Source organism: Pan troglodytes, chromosome 18 (assembly GCF_028858775.2).
Source record: "Pan troglodytes isolate AG18354 chromosome 18, NHGRI_mPanTro3-v2.0_pri, whole genome shotgun sequence".
Taxonomy (NCBI): domain Eukaryota; kingdom Metazoa; phylum Chordata; class Mammalia; order Primates; family Hominidae; genus Pan; species Pan troglodytes.
In genome coordinates, this window is record NC_072416.2 from 35,802,482 (window position 1) to 35,822,313 (window position 19,832).

Sequence of the window (19,832 nt, forward strand, 5' to 3'; positions counted from 1 at the left end):
TCATTCATTCACTTTTCAGGTGTCTTTATCCATTATTGAGCATGATAAATATCCAGACAGGTGCTTCCTGACATGTCCATGAGTTTAAGGATTAGACGTTACTTCTCCCAGGGATCCTGCTTCTTGCTCTTCTCATTTAAGGTTTTATTATCTCCCAACAACAGATACGAGAGCATGCTTAGGGCTTGGCAGCATAGAGGGGGTCTTTGGAAACCACTCAACTATATGCTGTGAGTAGTTTCAAAGGGCATTCGCATTTCTCTGTCCCTTCCAGGCCAGTCCTTGGAGAGATCAGGAAATCCAGAGCTTCCTACAAGAATGGGGATTCCTTGGAAGAGTTTCACCTTGGGACAAAAAAGAGGAATCATGGTGTCAAAGGCAATTGCCCAGGGTCTCAAGAACAGGGGCATGAAGAAGAGTTGGGCTGATGGGTGTGTGGCGGTCCTGGCTACCACCTCGAATGCTACCACTGCCTCTAGACCCTCTCAAGAGGGTGACATTTCTTGGTTCCAATACCTAAAATAAGCAAAACTGGGAAGATGTAAACTTCTCCATTCTGTGCCAGACATGTCTTGGAGAAAACCCGTATATCTGAATGACCAAAGAAAAGTATGAGACAAAATGGAAAATCTATTCCAGGCCATACACAGTGTTTTGTTGGTACCCTGGGATCCACATGCATTTCAAGAAGACTGAAGTGTGCCAAGCCTGCAGGACATTGAGGAACATCTGCCAGGCCTGCCTGTTAGTCCTTGAGTATGGCCTGTCCATTCAGGTTCATGATACAGAATTGTCTTTAAAAGATGACTTGGCAAAGTCAGACATCAATGAAGAGTACTATATGCAGAATATAACAGACAGAACACAGCCAGTTGGCCGGCTGGGAGAGTCACATACACCAGTGACGTGCTGTACAAACTGGCACAGACCACACCCTACTACCAAAGGAATAAGCACATTTGCTCCTTCTGGGTGAAAGGAGAGTGTGAGGGAGAAAAGGAGGGCCCACACAGACATGGGAAGCCTACAGATCCAGATGACCCCCTTGCTGATAAGAATATTAAAGACTGATATGGAATCAATGACTCCGGAGCAGATAAGCTTCTAAAGCAGGCTTCACCATGTCTTGTCCAGATCCACCAGAGGACAAGGTTATCACCAGACTCTGTGTTGGTGATCTGGGTGATGCCATTACTGAGACAGATCTAAATAATCATTTCTAGTTATTTGAAGATCTGAGTGATCACTGTTGTGCAGACCAGAAAGTAGTGTGCTTTCGTCCAGGTTTCCACAGGGCAGGCTACAGAAGTGGCTGCAGAGAAATCCTTTAATAAGTTGATTGTCAAGGGCTGCAGACTCCGTAGAAAATGGAGAGGATCCCAAGCAGTCAGAGGAAAAGAAAAAGGACAGAACCGCAGGCTGGGATCCAGCTAACGCCTATTCCAGCACTGCCAGGAACAGGAACTCTTCCTCCTCCTGCAGCAGCAGCAGCAGATGTATCTGCCAACCACAGCAACATACCCCCACGTGCTCCTCCAGCTGTGGTGAGCATTGCCTGGCCACCAGCCCCTGGCGTGTCCTGCTGCTCCCCCCAGGATTTCAGCCACCCATGTTCCATCCAATGGGACCATTGTCTTTTGAGAGGACTCTAGGATCAATCCATTGTGTTGGATCCTGTGTTGGACTCCAGGATCAATCCATCTCAGGACCCCCAGAGGATGGGAGCTCGTTCTGGAAACCACAGCAGCCCCTGTCACATTTTCACCACCCTCAGGCTCTATGGAAGGAACATCAATTTAAAATCCCAATTAATGAACATTGGAGTAAATATTTTTTTTCTTTATTTATGGTTCCCAGAGCATCTGAATGTGGTCAGATATGGGCAGGAAATGACAGCCATGCTTTTTCATATGGATTCAAAGGATCAATGGAAATCAAATAAGCTTTCATTAAAACATGTTTACTACTATAACATGACTAATAAAACATACTGCCTGTTCCTCTCACCTCTATGGGGGACGAGCAGCTGAGTGAGTTATAGAATGTCCAATGGAGTTAGCATCCAATCATATAATCATTTGTCTCTTTTTATGAGGGCGGAAATTGGCTTGAGAGGAAAAAAAAACCTTTTGAACATGTTTGTGTCCATTGGGTATTTTCCATTTTATTATCTTAAAAGAAAGGGATTGGTATTCCTAATTTTTGTAGTGGTGTGTGTGATTTAACTCTTTTGAAGCCACACCCTCAGAAAAACAGGTAGAGACCAGTCCCCATCACAGCCCAGATATTTTCCTTCCTCTCTTTTTGTCATTTATCACCAAAGAAATCTGTACCCACCAAAAAGAAGGCAAAAATAAAATGTTTTTGTATTTCTATGAGTCAGATGAAAACATGAACTTCATGGAGCTTTGTATCATGGGATCAGAAATTATTTTCATTTACCCAAAAATTATGGAAACAATTTTCCTTAGGTTTGACGAGTTTCCCCAAGCTCAAAAGCTGAACACAAGCATTTCCTGACATATCCTCAAGAAGAGAAACAGCCTTAAACAGATTTGAAAAACACATTAGTATAGAACCCACACATCCCTCCAGAGTCTATCTCAAGAAGAGCTCCTCGGTCACACCCTAGTCCTCTGCCCCAGGCCCCAAGATGTCCAGGAAGCTCTCCTCATTACCTCAGGGGAAAAAGCTCCCTGGGCATTGGGGCCCTCTGGGGGTCAGTGGCCCAGCCCTGGCAGTGCATCAGGGCCTCCTGGGAGCTTCAGGCCTGCTGATGCCAGGGCCCTAAGCTGGATCATTCTATCAGAATCTCTGGGATGAGACCTCACAGGATGGTAAAACCCTCAGCAGAGAGTTCTAATCTGCACCTGGGTGTGACTCCCAGTTACTGAAGTCTTCGCGTCCCTGTGGCACATTAAGATGAGTAAGGACAGGCCGGGCACGGTGGCTCATGCCTATAATCCCAGCACTTCGGGAGGCTGAGGCAGGTGGATCACAAGGTCAGGAGTTGGAGACCAGCCTGGCCAACATGGTGAAACCCCATCTCTGCTAAAAATACAAAACTTAGCGGGATGTGGTGGCATGTGCCTGTAGTCCCAGCGACTCAGGAGGCTGAGGCAGGAGAATCGCTTGAACCCAGAAGGCAGAGGTTGCAGTGAGCTGAGGTCGTGCCACTGCACTCCAGCCTGGGTGACAGAGCGAGACTCTGTCTCAAAAAAAACAAGATGAGGAAGCACTAAGGTCACCCCTCTCCTCAGAACAGTGCATGACAAAGATAACCCTCTTCTTCTAGGGATGCAGATCTCAACCCAGGCTGCGTGTGAGAACTGCCCAGGGAGATTTTCACAAACACGATGGTCTCCTCCAATAGAATGTGTTTCTTAGACCTGTTTCTCCACATTTCTTGGGATAAGTTTATCAAAACCATTTTACTTCGCCTTTGTAGATGCCAGTTTGATACATCTTTCTCTTGAACAACTTTTGTCATTAATATATACACATCCCCACCTTATTTTTCACTTTTCTAACTCAGAGAGATATAGAAAAAATAAATCAACCAAAGTGTTTTTCCTTTTTCCTCACTCGACAATCAATACAGAATACTTCTGTGTCTTCTGTCACCAAAATGTATGGAGATTTCTCTGAATCAATAGCCTGGGAGTTGTATAATTCAGTTCTTTTTTCTTTTTCTTTTTTTTCCTTTTTTTGAGATGGAGTCTCTCTCTGTTGCCCAGGCTGGAGTGCAATGGCGCGGTCTTGGCTCACTGCAACCTCCGCCTCCCGGGTTCAAGTGATTCTCCTGTCTCAGTCTCCCGAATAGCTGGGATTACAGGTGCCCGCCACCACGCCTGGCTAATTTTTGTATTTTTAGTAGAGACGGGGTTTCGTGTTGGCCAGGCTGGCCTCGAATTCCTGACCTCAGGTGATCCGCCCACCTCGGCCTCCCAAAGTGCTGAGATTACAGGCGTGAGCCACCACGCCTCACCAAGGTTGCATTGTTTTGTTTCTAATTAGCCTTTCCAAAGGAGGCAACAAGATACACATTTTTCTCAGTGAGCAGAGGGATGACTTTGAATAGAATGGAAGGCAGGTTTGCCCTAAGCAGTTCCCAACTTGACTTTTCCCTTTAGATGAGTGATTTTGGGGTTCCAATATTTATTTACCTTTCACTGATTTAACAGGCAGACAGGAACTGGAAAGAATTCAAAAATGAAGCCAGCAGAATTCTTGCACCACAGAATCAGTGTTGCAGCCTGGGAACAGGCATCCTCTCTCCACATGTAGAAGCAATGCCACTTCTTCACCTGGATGATACAGTCTCTTGACTGTAGATACAATTTCACTGTAACAGACCATTTCTTAGCCCCACCCCAACCTCTGAGGAGGGAGAGAGGCTGAAAGTTATTTTCATATTTTCTACTAAAAATATGAAAATTAGCTGGGCGTGGTGGCAGGCATCTGTAATCCCAGCTACTTGGGTGGCTGAGGCAGGAGAATCGCTTGAACCCGGGAGGTGGAGGTTGCAATGAACTGAGATGGTGCCATTGCACTCCAGCCTGGGTGACAAGAGCAAGACTTCATCTTAAAAAAAAAAAAAAAAAAAAGAATGTAACCGTTTGTCATGCCTTTGCTTTGAGTTGTCCTGCCTTTCAGGACTGAACCAATGTTCATCTTACATAGATTGGTTAATATCCCATTTCTCCCTAAAAATGTATAAAACCAAGCTCTGCCCTGACCACCTTGAGCACATGTCATCAGGACCTCCTGAAGCTGTGTCACAGGCATGCATCCTTAACCTTGGCAAAATTAACTTTGTAAATTGACTGAGACCCATCTCAGGTACTTGGGGTTCACAAGTTTCACCACTAGTTCCACAGGCATCCCAGCCCTTCTCCTTTGTCTGTTCTGGCTGCAGCTTCCTCCCTGCCCTCCCCACTCCAGGTCATTTCACATGGGACTTCATCATTCTGATGAGTAGTCTGAAATTATGCTAATGCCGTGAGAAATCATTTTCAGTGGGAGTTTGAGGCCATTTTTTTTTTTTTTTGAGACAGAATTTCGCTCTTGCTGCCCAGACTGGAGTGCAGTGGTGTGATCTTGGCTCACTGCAACCTCCACTTCCCAGGTTCAAGTAATTCTCCTGCCTCAGCCTCCCGAGTAGCTGGGATTACAGGTGAGCGCCATCACGCCCAACTAATTTTGTATTTTTAGTAGAGACTTGGTTTCACCATGTTGGTGAGGCTGGTCTCGAACTCCTGACCTCAGGTGATCCGCCTGCCTCAGCCTCCCAAAATGCTGGGATTATAGGTGTGAGGCCATTTAAAGACATTAAATACAAAATTCTGACCACTTAATTGAGAAAAAAGGAAAGCAATGTTAATGATATCACCTCAGGCCTGTTAGAACGGTTCTTATCAAAAAGACTAATGATTTCAAGTGTTGGCAAAGATGTGGAGAAAAGAAAACCCTTGTACCCTATTGGTGGGAATGTAAAGTAGTACAGCCATTCTGAAAACGGTATGGACGTTCTTCAAAAAACTAGAAATAAAAGTATCCTGGCCAGGCGCAGTGGCTCACGCATGTAATCCCAGCACTTTGGGAGGCTGAGGCGGGCAGGTCACGAGGTCAGGAGATCGAGACCATCCTGGCCAACATAGTGAAACCCCATCTCTGCTAAAAATACAAAAATTAGCCAGGCATGGTGGCGCATGCCTGTAATCCCAACTACTTGGGAGACGGAGGCAGAAGAATCCCTTGAACCTGGGAGGCGGAGGTTGCACTGAGTCGAGAATGCGCCACAGCACTCTAGCCTGGTGACAGAGTGAGACTCCATCAAAAAAAAAAGGTATCCTATGATCTAGCAATTCCACTTTTGTGGTATATATCAAAAAGAATTTAAATTAGTATATTGAAGAGAGATATTTACCCTCATGGTTATTTTGGCATTACTGACAATAATCAAGATATGGAAGCAACCCAAGTGTCCATCAATGGATGAATGAAGAAACTGTGGGCTGAGCATGGTGGCTCACGCCTGTAATCCCACACTTTGGGAAGACAAAGCTGGCAGATGGCTTGAAGTCAGGAGTTCAGGACCAGCCTGGCCAACATGCCCATGTCTACTAAAAATACAAAAATTGGCTGGGCATGGTGGTGGGGACCTGTAATCCCAGCTACCCAGGAGGTTGAGTCAGAAGAATCGCCTGAACCCAGGAGGAGGAGGTTGCAGTGAGCTGAAATCATGCCATTGCACTCCAGCCTGGGCAACAGAGCAAGACCCTGTCTCAAAAAAAAAAAAAAAAAAAGCAAAAGAAAAAAGAAAGAAAGAATAGAAAAGAAAATGTGGTGTATATATATATATTGGAGAACTATTTTTCCACAAAAAAGAGGGAAATTATGTCATCTGTGATATCTTGGATTTAACCAGAGGATATTCTGCTATGTGAAGTAAACCAGGCATAGAAAGACAAATACTATATGATCTCACCTATACGTGGAATCAAAAAGGTTGATCTCACAGAAACAGAGAAAAGAGACTAGAAAGGTGGCAACCAGAGGCTGGGTCAGGGGGACGGGAAGAATACGGAAAAAGAAGATGTTTACGGAAGGATACAAACTTTTATTTAGACTGGAGGAATAAGTGTGTTCTATTGTACTGCATGGTGAACACAGTTAATAATGAATTGTACATTTAAATCACAATATTCAATTTTTAATATTCTCACAACAAAAAAGATGCTAAATTGGTGAGTGGATGGCTATGTTAATTGGCTCGATTGAATCTTTCCATACTGTATACATATATCAAACATCACATTGTATCTCATAAATATATAATAATATTTTTTTAATTGAAAAGAAAAGGGTGGAGCCAAGATGGCCAAATATGAACAGCTCCAGTCTACAGCTCCCAGCGTGAGTGACACAGAAGACGGGTGATTTCTGCATTTCCAACTGAGGTACTGGGTTCATCTCACTGGGGAGTGTCAGACAGTGGGTGCACTGCACTGAGTGTGCGCCGAAGCAGGGTGAGGCATCGCCTCACCCGGGAAGCGCAAGGGGTCAGGGAATTCCCTTTCCTAGTCAAAGAAAGGGGTGACAGATGGCACCTGGAAAATCGGGTCACTCCCACCCTGATACTGCACTTTTTCCAACAGTCTTAGCAAATGGCACACCAGGAGATTATATCTTGCGCCTGGCTTGGAGGGTCCTATGCCCACGGAGCCTCACTTATTGCTAGCACAGCAGTCTGAGATCAAACTGCAAGGTGGCAGTGAGGCTGGGGGAGGGGCACCCGCCATTGCTGAGGCTTGAGTAGGTAAAGGAAACAGCTGGGAAGCTCGATCTGGGTGGAGCCCACCGCAGCTCAAGGAGGCCTTCTTGTCTCTGTAGACTCCACCTCTGGGGGCAGGGCATAGCCAAACAAAAGGCAGCAGAAACCTCTGCAGACTTAAATGCCCCTGTCTGACAGCTTTGAAGAGAGTAGTGGTTCTCCCAGCATGCAGCTTGGATCTGAGAACGGACAGACTGCCTCCTCAAGTGGGTCCCTGACCCCCTAGTAGCCTAACTGGGAGGCACCCCCCAGTAGGGGCAGACTGACACCTCACAAGGCCGGATACTCCTCTGAGACAAAACTTCCAGAGGAACGAATAGGCAGCAACATTTGCTGTTCACCAATATCCACTGTTCTGCAGCCTCCGCTGCTGATACTCAGGCAAACAGGGTCTGGAGTGGACCTCCAGGAAACTCCAACAGACCTGCAGCTGAGGGTCCTGACTGTTAGAAGGAAAACTAACAAACAGGACATCCACACCAAAAACCCATCTGTACGTCACCATCATCAAAGACCAAAGGTAGATAAAACCACAAAGATGGGGAAAAAACAGAGCAGAAAAACTGGAAACTCTAAAAATCAGAGGGCCTCTCCTCTTCCAAAGGAATGCAGCTCCTCACCAGCAATGGAACAAAGCTGGACGGAGAATGACTTTGATGAGAGAAGAAGGCTTCAGACGATCAAACCTGAGCTAAAGGAGGACGTTTGAACCCATGGCAAAGAAGTTAAAAACCTTGAAAAAAATTAGACGAATGGCTGAGTAGAATAACCAATGCAGAGAAGTCCTCAAAGGACCTGATGGAGCTGAAAACCATGGCATGAGAACTACGTGACGAATGCACAAGCCTCAGTAGCCAATTCGATCAACTGGAAGAAAGGGTATCAGCGATGGAAGATCAAATGAATGAAATGAAGCGAGAAGACAAGTTTAGAGAAAAAAGAATAAAAAGAAATGAACACAGCCTCCAAGAAATATGGGACTATGTGAAAAGACCAAATCTACGTCTGATTGGTGTACCTGAAAGTGACAGGGAGAATGGAACCAAGTTGGAAAACACTCTGCAGGATATTATCCAGGAGAACTTCCCCAATCTAGCAAGGCAGGCCAACATTCAAATTCAGGAAATACAGAGAATGCCACAAAGTTACTCCTGGAGAAGAGCAACTCCAAGACACATAATAGTCAGATTCACCAAAGTTGAAATCAATGAAAAAATGTTAAAGGCAGCCAGAGAGAAAGGTCAGGTTACCCACAAAGGGAAGCCTATCAGACTAACAGCTGATCTCTCAGCAGAAACTCTACAAGCCAGAGGAGAGTGGGGGCCAATATTCAACATTCTTAAAGGAAAGAATTTTCAACCCAGAATTTCATATCCAGCCAAACTAAGCTTCATAAGTGAAGGAGAAATAAAATCCTTTACAGACAAGCAAATGCTGAGAGATTTTGTCACCACCAGTCCTGCCCTAAAAGAGCTCCTGAAGGAAGCACTAAACATGGAAAGGAACAACCAGTAGTAGCCACTGCAAAAACATGCCAAATTGTAAAGACCATGGAGGCTAGGAAGAAACTGCATCAACTAACGAGCAATAACCAGCTAACATCATAATGACAGGATCAAATTCACACATAACAATATTAACCTTCAATGTAAATGGGCTAAATGCTCCAATTAAAAGACACAGACTGGCAAATCGGATAAGGAGTCAAGACCCATCAGTGTGCTGTATTCAGGAAACCCATCTCACGTGCAGAGACACACATAGGCTCAAAATAAAGGGATGGAGGAAGATCTATCAAGCAAATGGAAAACAAAAAAAGGCAGGTGTTGCAATCCTAGTCTCTGATAAAACAGACTTTAAACCAACAAAGATCCAAAGAGACAAAGAAGGCCATTACATAATGGTAAAGGGATCAATTCAACAAGAAGAGCTTACTATCCTAAACATATATGCACCCAATACAGGAGCACCCAGATTCATAAAGCAAGTCCTTAGAGACCTACAAAGAGACTTAGACTACCACACAATAATAATGGGAAACTTTAACACCCCACTGTCAACATTAGACAGATCAATGAGACAGAAAATTAACAAGGATATCCAGGAATGGAACTCAGCTCTGCACCAAGCAGACCTAATAGACATCTACAGAACTCTCCACCCTAAATCAACAGAATGTACATTCTTTTCAGCACCATACCACACCTGTTCCAAAATTGACCACATAGTTGGAAGTAAAGCACTCCTCAGCAAACGTAAAAGATCAGAAATGATAACAAACTGTCTCTCAGACCGCAGTGCAATTAAACTAGAACTCAGGGTTAAGAAACTCACTCAAAACCGCTCAACTACATGGAAACTGAACAACATGCTCCTGAATGACTACTGGGTACATAACGAAATGAAGGCAGAAATAAAGATGTTCTTTGAAACCAATGAGAACAAAGACACAACATACCAGAATCTCTGGGACAGATTTAAAGCAATGTGTAGAGGGAAATTTATAGCACTAAATGCCCACAAGAGAAAGCAGGAAAGATCCAAAATTGACACCCTAACATCACAATTAAAAGAACTAGGGAAGCAAGAGCAAACACATGCAAAAGCTAGCAGAAGGCAAGAAATAACTAAAATCAGAGCAGAACTGAAGGAAATAGAGACACAAAAAACCCTTCAAAAAATTAATGAATCCAGGAGCTGATTTTTTGAAAGGATCAACAAAATTGAGAGACCCCTAGCAAGACTAATAAAGAAGAAAAGAGAGAAGAATCAAATAGATGCAATAAAAAATGATAAAGGGGATATCACCACCGATCCCACAGAAATACAAACTACCATCAGAGAATACTACAAACACCTCTACGCAAGTAAACTAGAAAATCTAAAAGAAATGGATAAATTCCTTGACACATACACCGTCCCAAGACTAAACCAGGAAGAAGTTGAATCTCTGAATAGACCAATAACAGGCTCTGAAATTGAGGCAATAATTAATAGCTTACCAACCAAAAAAGTCCAGGACCAGATGGATTCACAGCCAAATTCTACCAGAGGTACAAGGAGGAGTTGGTACCACTCTTTCTGAAACTATTCCAATCAATAGAAAAAGAGGGAATCGCTCCCTAACTCATTTTATGAGGCCAGCATCATCCTGATACCAAAACATGGCAGAGACACAACAAAAAAAGAGAATTTTAGACCAATATCCCTGATGAACATCGATGCAAAAATCCTCAATAAAATACTGGCAAACCGAATCCAGCAGCACATCAAGAAGCTTATCCACCATGATCAAGTGGGCTTTATCCCTGGGATGCAAGTCTGGTTCAACATATCCAAATCAATAAATGTAATCTAGCATATAAACAGAACCAAAGACAAAAACCACATGATTATCTCAACAGGTGCAGAAAAGGCCTTTGACAAAATTCCACAACCCTTCATGCTAAAAATTCTCAATAAATTAGGTACTGATGGGACATATCTCAAAATAATAGGAGCTGTCTGTGACAAACCCACAGCCAATATCATACTGAAGGGGCAAAAACTGGAAGCATTCCCTTTGAAAACTGGCAGAAGACAGGGATGCCCTCTCTCACCACTCCTATTCAACATAGTGGCCAGGGCAATCAGGCAGGAGAAGGAAATAAAGGGTATTCAATTAGGAAAAGAGGAAGTCAAATTGTGCCTGTTTGCAGACGACATGACTGTATATCTAGAAAACCCCATCATCTCAGCGCAAAATCTCCTTAAGCTGATAGGCAACTTCAGCAAAGTCTCGGGATACGAAATCAATGAGCAAAAATCACAAGCATTCTTATACACCAATAACAGACAGAGAGCCAAATCATGAGTGAACTCCCATTCACAATTGCTTCAAAGGGAATGAAATACCTAGGAATCCAACTTACAAGGGATGTGAAGGACCTCTTCAAGGAGAACTACAAACCACTGCTCGATGAAATAAAAAAGGATACAAACAAATGGAAGAACATTCCATGCTCATGGGTAGGAAGAATCAATGTCGTGAAAATGGCCATACTGCCCAAGGTAATTTGTAGATTCAATGCCATCCCCATCAAGCTACCAATGACTTTCTTCACAGAATTGGAAAAAACTACTGTAAAGTTCACATGGAACCAAAAAGAGCTCGCATTGCCAAGTCAATCCTAAGCCAAAAGAACAAAGCTGGAGGCATCAAGCTACCTGACTTCAAACTATACTTACTACAAGCCTACAGTAACCAAAACAGCATGGTACTGGTACCAAAACAGAGATATAGATCAATGGAACAGAACAGAGCCCTCAGAAATAATGCCGCATATCTACAACTATGTGATCTTTGACAAACCTGAGAAAAACAAGCAATGGGGAAAGGATTCCCTATTTAATAAATGGTGCTGGGAAAACTGGCTAGCCATATGGAGATAGTTGAAACTGGATCCCTTCCTTACACCTTATACAAAAATTAATTCAAGAAGGATTAAAAACTTAAATGTTAGACCTAAAACCATAAAAACCCTAGAAGAAAATCTAGGCAATACCATTCAGGACATAGGCATGGGTGAGGACTTCATGTCTAAAACACCAAAAGCAATGGCAACAAAAGCCAAAATTGACAAATGGGATCTAATTAAACTAAAGAGCTTCTGCACAGCAAAGGAAACTACCATCAGAGTGAGCAGGCAACCTACAGAATGGGAGAAAATTTTTGCAATCTACTCATCTGACAAAGGGCTAATATCCAGAATCTACAATGAACTCAAACAAATTTACAAGAAAAAAAAAACCCCATCGAAAAGTGGGCAAAGGACATGAACAGACACTTCTCAAAAGAAGACATTTATGCAGCCAAAAGACACATGAAAAAATGCTCATCATCACTGGCCATCAGAGAAATGCAAGTCAAAACCACAATGAGATACCATCTCACACCAGTTAGAATGGCAATCATTAAAAAGTCAGTAAACAACAGGTGCTGGAGAGGATGTGGAGAAATAGGAACACTTTTACACTGTTGGTGGGACTGTAAACTAGTTCAACCATTGTGGAAGTCAGTGTGGCGATTCCTCAGGGATCTAGAACTAGAAATACCATTTGACCCAGCCATCCCATTACTGGGTATATACCCAAAGGATTATAAATCATGCTGCTATAAAGACACATGCCCACATATGTTTATTGGGGCACTATTCACAATAGCAAAGACTTGGAACCAACCCAAATGTCCAACAATGATAGACTGGATTAAGAAAATGTGGCACATATACACCATGGAATACTATGTAGCCATAAAAAAGGATGAGTTCATGTCCTTTGTAGGGACATGGATGAAGCTGGAAACCATCATTCTCAGCAAACTATCACAAGGACAAAAAACCAAACACCGCATATTCTCACTCATAGATGGGAATCGAACAATGAGAACACATGGACACAAGAAGGGGAACATCACACACCAGGGCCTGTTGTGGGGTGGGGGAAGGGGGACGGATAGCATTAGGAGATATATGTAAAGCTAAAAGACGAGTTAATGGGTGCAGCACACTAGCATGGCACATGTATACATATGTAACAAACCTGTACGTTGTGCACATGTACCCTAAAACTTAAAGTATGATTAAAAAAAAAGAAAAGAAAGACAGCCTGTTCTGTCTAGTGATATTTATCTTTGATCTTCAGCCGCCACCTGGTGATCACCTTCAGAGTGGGGGAGAAAACAGGGGGGTGAGAAGCTATCACTTTGCCTCTGGAGCCCAAATGAGGACTTAGCTCCTGGCTGTGGGTGGGAATGTATTCTTTCACAGAATTCTCCCAAATTAGGGCCTCGCCCTCTAGAAAATCCCCTGGCTTCCCCCACCATGTTCCCCACCCACTGCACTTGGTCTGCTGGGTGGCTGCTCTCAAAGGAGCTGACACTGAAACCTGAGGTTGAAGAGTCACCTACTAGGTGGCAGGATTCTGGGTTCCATAGGGTAGTACTTTTTTAAAAAACTCAGAGCATTTTCTTTAGTTCAAGCAGGAAGCGTTTCTGGTACTCAGGGGCAAACACACCACAGCACACACATGCACACACCTTACACGTACACAAACACCATATACACACATTACACATACACAAACACCATACACACCACACACACACACACGCACACCCCCACACACACCCCCCACACAAACCACACACCACACACACCCCACACACACCACACACATATGCACACAAACGCACCACAGATCACACACATATGCACACAAACATACACACACACCACATACACACACACACCACACATGCATGCACAAACACACGTACGCCACACACACACACACCACACACACATACACACACACCACACACGTATGTGCACACAGACGCACAGACACTACACACTGAAAAACACCACACACCTCACGCCTGTAATCCCAGCACTTTGGGAGGCCGAGGAGGGTGGATCACGAGGTCAGGAGTTCAAGACCAGCCTGGCCAACATGGTAAAACCCCATCTCTATTAAAAATAAAAAATTAGCTGGGTGTGGTGGTGGATGCCTATAATCCCAGCTACTCGGGAGGCTGAGGCAGGAGAATCGTTTGAGCCCGGGAGCCAGAGGTTGCAGTGAGCCAGTATCGTGCCATTGCACTCCAACCTGGGTCACAGGGCTAGACTCTGTCACACACACACAAAAAACCACACACACACCCCACATACACACACACCACACACACGTATACCACACACGACATACATATACTACACATATATTACATACTTACACTACACACACATGCACACAGCACACACATGCACGCACAAAACATGCATACCACATACACCACAGTACACATGCACACCACACACACTACACACATACACAACAAACACACTACACACACCACATGCGCATGCATGCACACCACACACAGCACACGTACACACACAGCACACAACCCTACACTACACACACACCACACATGCAGACACACCACAAACACCACACACACCAGAGTATACACATCACCTGCACCACACAAACAACACACACACTATATACACACTACACACACATGCATGCACACACTACACACACGCACACCACAAATACACACACACCAACACACACAAGCATGCACACATACACACACACACACTGCAAGCAACATTTTAATCTATTTGAGTGTATTTCATCCCAGTAGTGATCAGTTCCAACCCTGATTCAATCTGGTTAATTTGTTTTTTTCTCATGGTAATTCATGGAAATTGAGTTTCATAAGTGTGGCAAGAGTACACACTATGTATTTTTTTATTAGTCCATTTCCACATGGCTATAAAGATACTACCTGAGACTGGATAATTTATAAATAAAAGAGGTTTAATTGACTCACAGTTCAATTAACTGTTTCCTGGGGAGGCCTCAGGAAACTTACAATCATGGTGGAAGGTGAAGGAGAAGCAAGCACCTTTTTCACAAGGCAGCAGGAGAGAGAGAGACAGGAAGCACCACACTTTAAAACTATCAACTCTGCTGAGAACTCACTCACTATCGTGAGACCAGCATGGGGGAAAATGCCCCCATGATCCAATCACCTCCCACCAGGTCCTTCCCTTGACAAGTGGGGATTACAATTCGAGATGAGACTTGGGTAGGGACACAGAGCCAAATCATATCACTTATTTTTCTAGAACCCTGTAGTACAGGGATATCTAATGTTTTGGCTTCCCTGGGCCATGTTGGAAGAAGAATTGTCTTGGGCCACACATAAAATATACTAATACTGATAATACCTAGTGAGCTAAAAATAAAAGTTGCAAAAAAAATCTCATAATGTTTTAAGGAAGTTTATGAATTTGTATTGGGCCACATTGAAAGCCATCCTGGGTCCCATGTGGTCCATGGGCTGTGGGTTGGACAAGCTTGCAGGTTTCATCCGATCATTGCATGAAAGCAGAGATATGCCATCCACAGCATAATTAGGGTTTGATTATAGATTTTTTTCTTCTTAAAATAAAGTGAGTTTTCAGGTTTCTTTTTTCATTCTGTTTTCTTTACTGAGTGGAACTTCCATTTTACTTTACACATTTTGTTTATAGTCTTCCCCTGTCACACCCACTCCAGCTTGTCATGCGGCACAATCCTTTTCTGAGCTCATGCACTTCTCAACTCACCCTGACAATGGCAGTCATGAACACATGCACAAACCACTTCTAGCCTGTTCTCATTTCCTTTGAAGCATAAAGAGGACGTCCCATTTCCTGGCTCTCAGATTTTGTCAGCAGATAGAGCTTTAATGTAGTTTGGGCTGGGCGCGGTGGCTCAGGCCCGTAATCCCAGCACTTTGGGAGGCCGAGGTGGGTGGATCACCTGAGGTCAGGAGTTCAAGACCAGCCTGGCCAACATGGTGAAATCCCATCTCTACTAAAAATACAAAAATTAGCTGGACATCATGGTGGGTGCCTGTAATCCCAGCTACTCGGGAGGTTGAGGCAGGAAAATCGCTTAAACCTGGGAGGTGGAGGTTGCAGTGAGCTGAGGTCACACCACTGCACTCCAGCCTGGGCAGCAGAGTGAGACTCTGTCACACACACACACATGCACGGGCGCACACACACACACACGAACACACAAAGCTTTACTATAGTTTGCAGTTGCATTAGATGTGTTGCCCTCTATCTAGGGTGCAAAGTGGCTTGGTATCACCCATGGACTGGGCCCCAAGCACAATTCACCTGTATAACTTTTCTGGAAGGGTGTCACCCTGGCAGCTTATGGGGACTCTGGTAATACCTTCCAGAGAGTCCTGGGCTAGGGATGTCTGCCTGGGTGTGAGACCGACAACCTCCCACCCTCCATATACCTCCTGGGCCAGGACATGGGAATCTCACAGGGCACCCTGCCCCAGGCAGAAGAGGAGGGGACTAGCTTCAGAGGGTGTGGACAGTTCCCTGGTTCCTAGGAGGACTTCAAATGTACTGCAGATGGAAACTCCTTCTACCTCATTCTGAGTCCAACCAACCTACTTGGTGGCTAGAGGAACTTCATGTTTCTATTTATACACATTTTTAAATATATATATTTTACACGAGATGTATGTTTAAACAACCAGAGGCCAGATTTGAAGAGGAACATATATGGGATTCATTCTGTTGTTGTAAGTGCCACTTAGTCCTGTGCGAGGACAGATTTGCCCTATGTGTAACAGCTACATTTAAGAAAGTTATGAAATTGTCCTTAGTTTCACAATGGAATATTTCAAAAACAAAATTCTCCAATCGAACAATGTATGCAAAGATTATTATGGTTTTTTCTTCTCCCTGCAACAAGCGTTAAGGATCATTATGTTTGTTATGTTGTTAAAGTCCTGGAACATAGAGATAAGAGGTAAGTGAGCATCCCCTGGTGGAGAAAGGGAATCTTTTTCCAGAATCAGTGTTTTCCCTCGCCTTGTGTCCATTGGCAATCACTCAACACAAACTGGTGGCCATTCGGTACAATCAAACAAGCAAGGAAACAAAATCATCAATATGCTTGTGCAGCTACACTTGATAATTTATGTACAGTAAAGGAATAAGGAAGAAGAAAGTGAAGAATAGAGAAAGGGATACTGGACCAATCAGACGTGGTGGAACCATATTGCAGTTTTCCACATGAGAATGTCTGTAGGAACAGAGTTCTGGGGTAAAGCCGTGAGTGTGTTCTCAGTAGACACTGCAGTCTGCTTCTGGAACACATCAACTGAATCTTTGTCCTCTGTTTCCAGTTCTGCAGATGTGTCTGTTTCACTGATTGGCCCCAGTCAAAGTGGAATCTGATCTGTGTCATGGACAAACTCTGCCTTTCACCAAAGGCTTCTACTCATTCACTAAGTGGTGTGCGCCTCTTCACCATCAACTGCACCCCGGGACCATCCTACCTGCCACTTTCAAATTCACAGGATTCTGCTCTCGGCCTTGACTCAGGCTCTTTCTCTGCCATAGCAGAGCCTGAAGGCTCTTCAGCTGCAGCTTCATCAAAGAGGTCCAGAGTGTGCACCAAACTAGTGAGCCAGCAGCTCCCGATGCCACAAGTGGAGGAGGCAGCAGAGCCTTACCCGGTGTTTTTATCACCATCCCTGCAGCAACAGCAGCAGCAGCAGCAACAACAATCACAACCACTATTTCTAATTGTGGTAATAATAATGATCACACTTAGAATAATGATGAATAACAATAATTGTAATTGCTGACATATTCAGTTTATATGTAGATTTATTATTTGTAATGTTTTAAAATTTACATTTAGTAATATAGACATTAATTGTGTCATAAATGTCAGGACCCCAAAACACCCCACCTAATGAATGACTCTCATCTATGGACCTATGACTGCCCACCTGCTAGTGCGGGTTCTCTCACCACTCCACCCCCAGAGCTTCGATCTGTCTGGTCAACCTTTTAGGATGATGAAGTAGCTGAAGCACTCTTATGATCTGATTGAGGTCTTGGCAAACAGCTTGACTTGTTAGAAATCGAAGGCTGACTTTAAGACGTACTCAGCTGTTTGGCTAAATTGAGGCAGGAGGAAATGTCTTCTCGGCAGATCTACCTTTGTGTCTCTTGCTTTCAGAGTAAAAGGTTGTTTCAGGAACAGTAGTTTAATTTAGTCTGTGTTAAAAATCATAATCAGCCTACAAATAACGCATGGGGATGAAAATAATTTGCACACATGTTCGTGCATTGTATGTGTTTTCAGATATCTCCTATGGTAAGAAATGAAAAAGTTATGCCTTGATTTTTTAAACTCAGCCATCAGCCATTTTCCCAAGTTAATCTAAATGTTTCCAAGACATTTCAGAAGCATTCTCTGGTAGGGATTACTCCTAATTGTGAAGAATCCTACTAGAAGGATGAGCATCTCAAAAGAACCTTTATTCTATTGCAGAAGAGTCAGTCTTCAGGATCTCAAAGGCCCAGGGAAGCTGCTTGAGTTGTGAGGTCTATGGAGGTACATGGGCTTTGGAGTCAGGCAAAGTTGATCCAGAGTCCTAGTCCAGCCACTTAGTAGGTGTAGTGCTTTGGACATGTTCCTTGACTTGGAACAGTTATATAAACCTTGCTGTAGGAAAAGGCAGAATGATACTGATTGCAAAATGGCTCTGGTGTCCATGCCCTTTGGAATATGCTTTTACAGCTGCTCCAACATAGAGGCAGAATCTGTTTCCTGACGCTTGGATCTGGGCTGGCCTTATTTGCTCTGGGCAATAGAAAGCTATCAATATGGCAATGTGACAGTTTGGGGTCTAGGGACATAAGGCCTTGAATGCTTCTGCTTTTTCTTTTAGAACCCTGCCATCTCCATGAGAACAAGCACATGTTAGCCTGCTGGAGGATGAGATCCCACTGGGGAGGAAAACCAAGGTGCCCCAGCTGACACCCAGAAGCAGAGCCACTTAGTCAACCAGCAGCTGACCACACACGCCTGAAGGAGCCCAGCTGAGACCAGAAGAATGGCCCAGTTGAGTCCAGCCTAAATGACTGACCATCCCAATCATGAGCTAATAAGGTTTAGGGTGGTTTTTAATGCAGCAATAGCTAACTGATACATACACCTGCAGTCAGGTTGCCAGGATTCAAATGACAGGTTGGTCACTACTTGTTGTTACCCGGCAAACAGAAGGCACTGTATAAGGTATTGATTTGCTTTTCCCTTTATTTAAAGTGGGGCCTCTTGTTGGATAGGGATAAATTATACAGAAATGCATGTTGACATGCTTGGTGCTTAAACTCACACAGTCCCCACATCATAGGAGGAAACAGCCCGCCATAGCCTAACCATCAGGGCCAAGGGCAAATTGCAAAATAAAAATTTGCTTTTATTCCCTCCACATCCAAACTTTGGAGGTCAAGGCTGTAGACAGATCTGAAGTCAGGGGTTTCCTCCTGAAGCCTGACACTCTTCATTCACTGTCTGACCTTTGGAAGGCTGAGGGAGCCCTGCCCAGAAGCAGGTGGGCAGCAGTGGTCGACCTGTGGACACCTCCTGCCTGCAGCCCTGGCTCTCTCACTGGGCACTGCCTCTCCCACCCTTGGGCGTGAGGAAAGAGATGGGCAGGATAAGGGTGTTCGCTCTCGTCTGGCAGGAAAGGGGGTCCAGGCCCTCGACTTCCCTGAGGTTAGACGCGCAAGTGCCCTCAGATCTGCTCTTCAATGAGGAAGCCACTGCCCACGTGGGGCTGCTGAGCTCTTTGGATAGAGCTGGTTGGAACTGAGATGTGCTAGAAGTTTAAATACAGAGTGACTTTACAAGATTTAGTACCCCAAACTTAAGAAGCATTCTCTGGTGGTCTTCATCAATAATTTCATATTGCTCACATATTTGAGTGATAATATTTTGGATATATCGGGTTAAGATATTACCGTCAATTTTACCTGTTTTCCTTTCATGATGCCACTAGGCTACTGTAAATGACACATGCGGCTCAATTTTATTCCTATTGGACATTTCTGACTTAGAGGACTCC

At 44.1% G+C, this 19,832-nt stretch overlaps 1 pseudogene; it reads left to right on the forward strand.

Moving 5' to 3' along the window:
- The first annotated feature begins 427 nt into the window (after nucleotides 1-427).
- On the forward strand, nucleotides 428-19,580 carry LOC129137293 (pre-mRNA-splicing factor RBM22-like; annotated as a pseudogene).
- Nucleotides 19,581-19,832: the final 252 nt, after the last annotated feature.